This window comes from Fukomys damarensis, unplaced genomic scaffold, assembly GCF_012274545.1.
Source record: "Fukomys damarensis isolate Sample0158 unplaced genomic scaffold, DMR_v1.0_HiC HiC_scaffold_8, whole genome shotgun sequence".
NCBI lineage: Eukaryota > Metazoa > Chordata > Mammalia > Rodentia > Bathyergidae > Fukomys > Fukomys damarensis.
The window spans coordinates 31525879-31536219 of NW_022900920.1; the positions used below are offsets into that span (position 1 = coordinate 31525879).

Here is a 10341-nt window from a genome sequence, read left to right on the forward strand (position 1 = left end):
TTCCAGCCTTAGACATCCAATCTTCCTGAAGCCATATAACAGTGGAACATTAGGAGGATGTTCATTTGTGTCTCTAGCCTGTTTCTGCTGTTTTATGGGGAAAGAAAGGAGTACATGAAAAAAAAATTTTTTTTTTTTTGTACCAGGGATTGAACTCAGGACCTTGCGCTTGTGAGGCAGGTGGCTGCACCACTGAGCTAAATCCCTGGCCCACCTGAATTTTTTTTTTTGGTACCAGGGATCCATTTTGGCCCTTACACTTGCAAGGCAGGCAGTGGAACCACTGAGCCAAATCCCCGGCCCTTGAAATGTATTTTTGAAAAGTTCTTTTATTGCTTCACCCCTGATATCAAAAAGTATAGTTCAAAAATTACTTTATCTAGTTATATATCGTTCCATTCCTTTAAGGTTTTTGTATAAACATGAGCTTTGATTTATTATTTTGAGTTTTAGTTTCTGGGCTGTCGTGTGTGTGAATTCATGTAATTTTCATTCATAGATGCTTTGTAATATGACTACACAGAAGGCACTGCCTGGCACACAGGCTTTCAGTAAATTTTTATTGAGTGTGGTATTTTGAGCTTTTAAGACAGTATCTACTAACAGAATGTTAAATATCAGAAAGCATGTGTCAGGTGATAAGGTGAGCAGTGGGGACAGTCAGTATTTCAGTCAGGAGAGAGCATTGCATGTCTCAGGGCTTGAATTTTGTACTCTTGAGTTTGAGACCTGGCTTGCTGTTTACCATCTAGGCTTTGGAGAACTTAATCTTGGCCTCGCTCAGTTTCTTTCACCTTAAAGGGGGAAAATAGAACACATTTCACAGGATTGTGTGGATTAAATAGAACAGTTCCATTGACATGATACTGACTCCTTCAGTTCTCTATAAAAGTCAGATATTACTGTTTTTGCTTTCAAGTGGCAAGATTAAGGTTAGTGGGATCAGGAAAACAGAAAGACAATTGAGAAAAAGCTAATAGTGTGATATACAGAGGATACATGGGTAGATTGCTCTTGCTAAAAACAAGGGGGGCTTGGTAGAGCAGTGGTCTGAGAGAGCTGGAAAGAGAAGTTCTGGCAGTCTTGTTTCCAAGATAGGCAGTTTGGATCCTTACAGATAGAGTAGAATGAGAGAAGTAAAACTATTTAGTTGGGGTTTTCTCCTTGGTTTGGTTTTTTTTAGGTTCAGACCTGAAGAAGTTACTTGCATGAAGGAAGTTTGCAGATTGTCATGGAGTGCTAAAGTTCTTGTCACTAGACCCAGTAAGTCTTTTATTTTTTAGTTTTTGATTTATTGAGACAGGATGTCACATAGTTCACGCTGGCCTTGAACTTATAATGGTGTATAGCCCAGAGTAGCCTCAAACTTGTGGCATTCTTCCTCAGCCTCCCAAGTACTGGAATTAGAAATGTGCACCATCGCACCTGAATGACCCAGTAAATCTTATGTAATATTTTAACTGATTAATTTGATTGCGCCCTTAATAACTGGTGGCCAAAATTTGAAGTAGCTATGGAAAATCATTTAGCAACAAACTAATAAATAGCAAAACTGTCACCAGCGCAGCAAAAATACCCCGTTTTTACGACAGATATAGTCACAAAGATTAAATTGACTTGGTGAATGGTGAATTATTTGTTCTTACCTTCTCTGTGTCTCTTTTGGTGGGAAGCATTATCAAGAGTGTGAGACTAGGTGCCAGGGATTTAGCTCAGTGTCACCATGCATACCTTGCAAGTGCAAGGTTCTGAGTTTGATCCCTGGTACCAAAAAAAAAAAAAAAAAAAAAAAAAAAATGTATGAGACCAAAGAGCCTCCTTGGCAGGATCTGCTTGGAAAGAGAAGACTGAAATCTAGTACCTGAAATTTAATGTCTTTTAAAAAAAGTGGTCCTATTTCAGATGTCCAGTGGAATATACTTTTTTCTTTAAAAATTTTTTTGTTATTTAAAAAAAATTAAAAATCTCTGATCTTTTTCCTTTTTTTTAGTGGTATTATATATATTTAAAAGCTCATTGGTTTTCATTTAATGGATTTCTTTAATGCTTTAATTTAAAAATTTCTTTAATATGAAATAGTTCAAACATACAGAAAATAATATAGTGACCATGTAGTATATCTACCACCCATGGCCTTTATCAAATCTTAACAGTTAAGATCATCATTTTTATATTTTTTCTTTGATTGTTTTTTCTTTTTGGTACCAGGATCAAACTTGGGACCTTGTGCTTGCGAGGCAGACGCAAGCTTCCGAGTTTGATCCCCATACCAAAAAAAAAAAAAAAAAAAAAAAAAAAAAAAAATCTTGTCCTTTATGAGCCTTGCTTACATTAATTTCCACGAAAAAAAAAAAAAAAAAAAAAAAAAAAAAAAAAAAAATTCAATTGTGTGCTCTCTTATAAACATTAAAGATACAGTTGAAGCCATTATGAATCCTATTCCTCTTCTTACCTAGTACTTCCTTCCTACTGTCATCAGTTAGGCACTGATTCAGTTACATTTTATATATTTTTATTATGTATCTATAAATACACATTTATCTAATATAAATACTTTTACATGTATTTTACTATATATATAGTGTGTGTGTGTATATATATCTCCCATATATACACACACACACTATATATATAGTACATCTTGATTTGTTATTCAGTTTTTAAAAAATTTCTCTTTTTTTGTGCTGGGGACTGAGCCCAGCATGTTAAACAGACTGCACTGCTGAACTACACCCCTGTCCCCTGCTCAACTTTTTTGCCTTGGTACTGGGGATTGAATCTAGGGCCTGGCACATGTTGGGCAAGTTCTTTACCGCTCAGCTACATCCCCCACTCTTTTTTATTTTGAAACATGGTCTTGCTAAGTATACTTATTTTCTCCCTTGGTGGTACTGGGGATTGAACCCAAACCACCTTTACTACTGATCTGCTACATCCCTAGCTCTCTTGACTTTTGTTTTGTTTTTGTTTTGAGCCATGGTATCAGTAAATTGCCCAAGCTGGCCCGGAATTTGCAGTCATTCCACTTAAGTCTCTTAAGTAGTTGGGACCATAGGTGTGTGTCCTCACTCTCAGCTTCCAGTCCAGAATTTAATCAGAAATCATGAGTTACACATTCAGTTGCCATAGCCTGGTTGGTTTTTGTTTTTGTTTTCATTGTTGATATAACCCAGGGCCTCCTGTGATAGGCAGGTGCTCTACCATTAGGCTGTATTCCTCTCCCTTTTTATTTGTTTATTTTGAGACAAGGCCTAGGTAAATTGCTGAGGCTGGCCCTGAACTTTCAATCCCTCTCAGCCTTGGCCCCCTGAGTAGTTAGCTATGTTTATAGGCATTTGCCCCTGCACCCAGCTTTTTTTAAAAAGGAATATTTAGGAATCATTACTAAAGGAGCTGTAAGACTTGAATAAGCTAAAGTGACTCCATGCTAATAGGCCAGAGACTGTGCTTCTTCATATGCTAATTGCTAATTTGGCTAACAGCCCACCCAGGGGCAAATGGTATGACCAAAGGTGACCATAGAACATTTCCTGCATGAGATTAGCATGTGTTTAGAATCTTGTCCTCTGGTAGTTCTGTGAACGCCCTGACTTTTTGTTTAGAAAAACCCTATAAAAAGGACCTTAGCCCCTGAGCAGTTGCCTCTCTGAGCTACCTGGCTCCAGGAGTGCCCTCTGGCCAGACTAATAAAGGTCTATTTACCATCTAGCCTTGTGTGTTCCCTTCTGGGTTTCTCGTTTCTCTGTCAAGCTCCTGGATCCTTGCTGGGTGTTAGGACCCAGCATGGTGGAGGCCTTTTTGGCTGTTCACGCTCCATGGAGTGGAAGTGAGACTGTAAATCTTACAGAGCAAAGTGTTATATATGGACTGAATGTAAAAATTGTGATTTTTGGAAAAACAAAGCAATAGTTTGAAGATATAAGTAATTCAATCTTGTGTTTGTGTATATATGTATACTCTCACTGCTCTTTTGTGAAGAGCAAGTATATTATTATTATTTCATTCAATTTTTTGAGACAGGGTCTCACTGTGTAGTTGAGACTGACCTGGAACTCACTGTGTATCGCAGGCTGGTCTCGAACTCACAGTGATCCTCCTGCCTCAGCCTCCCATGTGCTGGGATTATGGGCATGCGCCATCACGTCCAGCTGCAAGTATATTATTTATTGGTTTGCATGGATTCTTAGCCACATGTAGGTTGAAAACAGACATGGGTATTTCTTGAGCCTGCTATGACCATTACTGTTGTCCACCCTCTTCATGGTCCTCTAAAGGGGAGGTCCCTGAAGAAGCCAGACTGGTCATCACCTGTTTCCTCATCAGCGTTGGATGGTTGTCTCAGAGTGGGGAATGTAGGGACAGGGGGCCCTGTAAGTAGGGAAGAGTAAGTAGGAAAAGGATAAGGTGAGAGCCTCGTTGAGCTTTATTAAATTATAGAAAATCCTTAGGCAGCTTCTGACCTGCAGCTAGATTTGAGCAATAAGCAAGACAAAGGCAAAGAAGCCAGGCCTGGGAGGTTCTCAGATAGTATGATTAATGATTAAGGAAGAATCACAGACTTCCCCTTTACTTCATCCTTAGACCTAAGCTACCTTTCCATATGGCCCTCACCCATAATTTTACCCACCACCAAAGCACAGGGAAAAGTTCCGGTCTTAAGAAATACAAGGTTAGGGTGAAAGCCTGGGAGTCAGTCAAACTCCAGGAGCCTATGTGGGACAAGGGTCTCAATAAAAGGAGCTGCAGACAAGAAATCAATGAGTATTTTCCTCTAGAATACTCCCTGCCTCTTCTGAGTAGCCATCTTTCTCCTCTCTTTCCCCCACCTTCAAATAAATCGTCTTTTATTAAAAAAAAAAAAAAAAAAAAGGTCCTGTGGAATAATGCCTGTATTCTTTTATTAAAAAAAAAAAAAAAAAAAAGAGGTCCTGTGGAATAATGCCTGTACATGTAACCAACCATCTGAGGCTAATAGAATTCACCTGATTTTGTGTAGAAATCATGAATTGGCAAAATGTAGCTCTTAATGTCAATAGCCCTGAGATTTATATTCCAATGGCTGAGCTTTTAGAGTTAGCGGCTCTTCTCATCACTAAGGCAGCAGCTATGGGCAGGCCTTGGGAACAGCTCCTGGCAGTACTCAGTTGCTCTCGTTCTCTTTTTTTTTTTTTTTTTTTTTTTTTTTGGGTATCGGAGATTGAACTCAGAACCTTGTGCTTGCAAGGTGGGCACGGTGCCACTGAGCGAAATCCCCGGCCTCTGCTGCTCTTTTCAGTGTTACCAACTGACTGCTGGCTGCTTTTGGTACCAGCGACCTTTAGTGTTACCACCTCTTAACTGTTTCCTGTCAGTCTGCTCCACTTGGGATAGAAATTATGATTAGGCAAGAATATGCCATCCAGAAAGAGGCTTTATTGGGAATTACGCTAGCCTAAGGGAAAAGAGTACACAGACACAATCTGCTAAGGGTCTGAGGAGTTGCTTATCTAGGAAAAAAGGGCTCGTGCATGTGCAGTGTCAGGCTGGTCATGAGTAGGGGAGGGCCCCCCGTGGATCTAACTGAAGAGGGCTGTAGAATCATCCAGAGAGGCCTCAGAGGTTTGTGTCCCAAACCAGTATTATCTCCTGGAGCAGCCGTGGACCCACTCTGTAGTAGCTGGCTGGCTGCAAGGTGTTTGGGGCAGTTATGGAAAAAATAACAAAAACTTAACTTTTAGGGGTCATCAGTCCTTTCTTTCCTATCAGTATAATTTCTCAGAACATTCAGAAGCAACCTTAAAGCGCTGATGTAGACTAAATATAGCATTCTATATGATACGGCAGATGTAATAGAATTCTAGGAGTAGTGGTAGTAGTGTCCAGAAGAACAAAATGTAGGGTTTTTTTTCTTTTTATTGAGTTTATTGGTACAATCTAGGTATACAATACAATTACATTCATCATTAGGATTCTGTACCTTTACATAATAGGTCTTGATTCTCATTTTTTCTGTAGGGGTTTTTTTGGTATGATTTAAAGACTAGGAACAGATGAAATAAAATTGTATTTTTTAGTTACAGCTTCAGAATAGATAAAGAGCATGTTGTTGCTAGAAGAAAAAAATAACAGCTTGTCTAGGCAGCAGGTACTGCAGTTCTCTCTCAAGAGAAGCTTTGTTATTTTCCATTAGAGAACAAAGAACCTTTTGTTCCTAGGCCTAATGTTGCAAGATTGGCAAAGCTTTATTAATCAAGTATTTGTGAACCAAGAATGAGAATTCAGAGATTTGTCAGAGCATTCAAAGAACCTTGTGCCATATTCTTGTATTTTCAGGCTTTTACAAAGTTAGCTTCCGAACAGCAAATATCTCAAAATGTAGAAGTTTAGTGGTTCATTTAGTTCTCTCTGTGTATTAAGTCTACTGTACAACAAGTTTGGGATAGAGCAGCAAATAAAACTCTCACTCTCATGGAGCTTATGTTTTAGAAAGAGGACAGACTGCAGACTATCCAAATATATGTGGAGGTGTTACATGCAAAAAAAAAAAAATAAAGTGGGATACATGAGTGATCCATGCTAGTAGGTAAGTCTTGTTTTATTAATTGAAATATATTGCCATCACGTGGGTGGGCAACCTGTGATTAGTGGCCTTTGAAAGAATGTATAGTGCTGCTTGGGACAGATGATATAAAGAACTCTGAAAATAATGACATAAAAAATGGACAGAAGCTCTGACACGAACTATTTAAAAGATGAGAAGTAATAAAACATTTAACACAATTTTAATACAACATAGGTTTTAGGAATCTTCTGGGAAAAAATGACATTCCTTCATCTTAAAATATTTTATATGTGCATTTACTTCCTTTCTTTGAGAAAAGGTCTCATAATGTACTTGTGGCTGGCTTTCAACTCACTATGTAACTCAAGCTGGCCTTGAACTCCTGGCAATCCTCCTGCCCCAGCCTCCTGAGTACTGGGATTGTAAGCATGCACCGTTATGCCCTATTTCCATGTGTTACTTTTGTGATTAGAAGGAAAAAAGGTTACAAAAAAAACCCCTTTAAAACCTATAGTTTAAGGATCTGGGTGAGTGGTTCTATTGCCTGCCTCACAAGCTCAAGGTCCTGAGTTTGATTCCTAGTATCCGCCCCCCCCATCCTATAGTTTAAGTTGGGTGTGTGGTGGTTTATATCTGTAATCCCAGCATTTAGGAGGATGAGGCAGGTAGATGAGGCTGAGGCAGGAGGATTGCTGTGAGTTCAAGGCTGGCTTGTACCACCTGGTGAGTTTAAGGCCAGCCTGAACTACATAGTAAAATCCTATCTGTTTTGTTTTATTTTAGATTTGGGAAATCCCACTTTATTGCCATTACTTTTTTCCGCCATTAAGTTTATTGGTACGTTCAAGGTAAACAATACAGTTTACATTCATCATTGGGATCTTGTACATGATGTATCTTGGTTCTTATTTTTTCCCCATTCCCCTGCCCTCCCTTCATGTGAACCCTTCACCCTTCCCTATTTTCAAAACCTTTGTTTCCATTTTTTCCTTCTTTCGTATTTTTTCTTTTCCCTTATTTCCTTTCCCCTACCCTTTTTACTTCCCCTACTTCTTTAGCCCTTTTCTTCCTATTTCACATTATCAATTGTACCATTTGAACCTTATTTACACTTTTAGTTTCTCACACCAGAGAAACTATTTGCTATTTACTCGTTTGTGTCCTATTTATTTCACTTAAAGAGTATGGCCTCAGTGTGCATCCATTTAGCTATAAATATCTCTAGTTTCTCATTCTTCATGGCTGAGTAGTACTCCATTTTATAGAAAAACATCTTCTATATCTAGTCTCCAGTTGATGGGCAATTGGGCTGTTTCTCAGTTTCAGCTATTACAAACTGTACTGCTGTAAACATGGGTGAGCATATATCACTGTGGTATGATTCTTTTATTTCTTTTGGGAAGATACCCAGCAGATCCCCAACAATGAAGAAGGGTTCCTTTCTCCCCACAACCCTACCAGCATTTGTTATTGGTTGATTTCTTGATAGCAGTGTTTTTTCTGGGGTGAGGTGGAATCTTAGTATTGTTTTCATCTGCAACTGTCAAATGACCAGTGATGTTGAACATTTTTTCATAAATTTATTTGATGCTTTTACTTGTTTGTCTGAAAAATGTCTGTTCATTTCAGATGCCCATTTTTATTTTTTTGGCATCGGAGATCGAACTTCGGTCCTTGTGCTTTCAAGTCAGGTGGTGGAACCGCTGACTAAATCCCCGGCCCTCAGATGCCCATTTTTGAATCAGGTCTTTATATTGTGGGGGGGGGGTCTGATTTTTTTTGAGTTCTTTATAGATTCTAGATAATAGTCCTTTGTCTGAGGAACAGCTGGTAAAATTTTTTTTCCCCATTGTAGGTTGTCTCAGCTCTGTTGGTGGTTTCTCTTGTAATGCAGAAGCTTTTTAATAAGATGAGATCCCAGTTGTTGATGCTTTGTACTAGTTCCTGTGCTACTGAGGATTTGTTCATAGTCTTTTCCTATGCCAATGTCTTCGAGAGTTCTACCTATGTTATCTTCCAGCAAGTTTAACCCTGTCTTTAAAAAACAAAAACAAGAACAAACCCTGTAGTTTAGAGTTGGACTGGGTAGTGTAGTTCAGCTACTGGCTAGGCTGTGAGAGAGTGAGGCAGGAAGATCGTTTGAGGCCAGGCTGGACAACATAGCAAGCTTGGCCTTATCTCAAAATAAACGAGAGCTGTGGTTTATGTCAAAGTATTGTTCTTTGTGTTACTGGTGGCACTATTAACTAGATATGAGAATTTAGTTTTTTGTCAGTATAGTAAGCTAAAGTAAACTTGCATCTGACTTCCTTGTTTTTAAGGGAATGTGTCTGTAAGTAAGTTGGTTTGTGGTTGTGTTACGGAGGAAATCCTTAACTGTAGTATAATGATAAAACCAACTGGCTGGTCACTGTATTTTGTTGGTTTTATATGTTCATATCTCAGGGAATGGGGTCATCAAGGGCTTTGTACAAAATGTGACTGCTTAGTACTTAATGAGGCTTATAATGAAGTTATCTACCCTTCCCTCCCATATTGGGGATTGAACCCCACAATTTTCCACTAAGCTGCATCCTCAGCCCTTTTTGAAATTTTGAAATATTTGAGACTATCTTGCTGAGTTGCCCAGGCTTAGCTCCAACTTGTGATCCTTCCATTTCTACCTCCCAAAGTGCTAGGACTATAGCTGTGTACCACCATGTCCAGCACATTACTTTTACTGTCTGTAATATGCAATAAAAGTTGTATTTATGAAGACCAAAGCTCTCTTCAAGCCAGGGATGGTGGTGAACACCTGTAACCCCAACATTTGGGAGGCTGAGGCAGGAGGATCACTGTGAGTTCCAGGCCAGCCTGGGCTACGTTGCAAGACTTTGTCTCAAAACAAACAAACAAAAAAACGCTAAAAAAACCCAAACCAACCAACCAAACCAAATCACACTTTAAGCTACTGAGAAAATTTGAAGATATTCGAAATTGTTTTCTAAGTTTTAAATGTTTCTCTTACAAGAGAAGCCCAAAATAAGATAGATAATAAGAAGTAGGGAGACAGATGTTTCTCCGAAAGGAAAAGGGATCAAGAAACGGAGGAAGGAAAAAAAGGGGGGGGCAGGGATTTAGCTCCCTTGTTCCGCTGCCTGCCTCGCAAGTGCAAGGACATGAGTTCCATCTCCGGTACCAAAAAAAAAAAAGGGAATTTAAAAAAGGAGTTAAGGTATGTTATGTACATGTACCAACTCCACACAAAGAATGTAAATGTACTACACATAAATACTGAAAATCATGAGAAAGGATTGTAAAAGTTTTTAATTTCAAATACAAAGTTTAAAAATTCATTGAGGCTGTAAGCAGTAAATGTTCATCTTTACTTATTGCAATTATGACCCTGTTACCTACATTGACATACTATTTGAAAGAAAAGTGAATATTTGATTCAAACTGTTTGTGTTGCTTTTGTGATAGGTCTGTACTACGTGTTGTTAAAGTTTTCCCTTTTTTCTTAAGTGAATTACTGATGAGACCTGAAACACATTTAAAATGGCACAATCTTTGCACAGACATATACTACATGCCACCATCGTTATTTTACTGGCATACTTTTTCAAAGGAAATAATACTAACCATGCTTATCGTGCAGTTTCAGTTACTCTTTGCTTCCTGTCTTTAGCAATTGCCTAGAGCTGTTAGAGCAGCTGGCTTTCATTCTTTGTGGGAGGGTGATGGTAGTGGTGAAGGGAACTATATGTTTTGCCTATGAAATATTTTTAAAGTGTGAAACTATCTTTTTTTTTTTTTTTTTT

The 10341-nt window shown here is 38.6% G+C and overlaps 1 protein-coding gene across 1 annotated transcript in view; it reads left to right on the plus strand.

Moving 5' to 3' along the window:
* Nucleotides 1-1203: 1203 nt before the first annotated feature.
* The window catches only part of Nt5c2 (5'-nucleotidase, cytosolic II), a 91902-nt gene continuing 82764 nt past the window's right edge, over nucleotides 1204-10341 (plus strand). The window contains exon 1 of the mRNA XM_010626448.3: nucleotides 1204-1263. The gene's annotated coding sequence lies outside the window, so the exon portion shown is untranslated. The remainder of the gene's footprint in view (nucleotides 1264-10341) is intronic.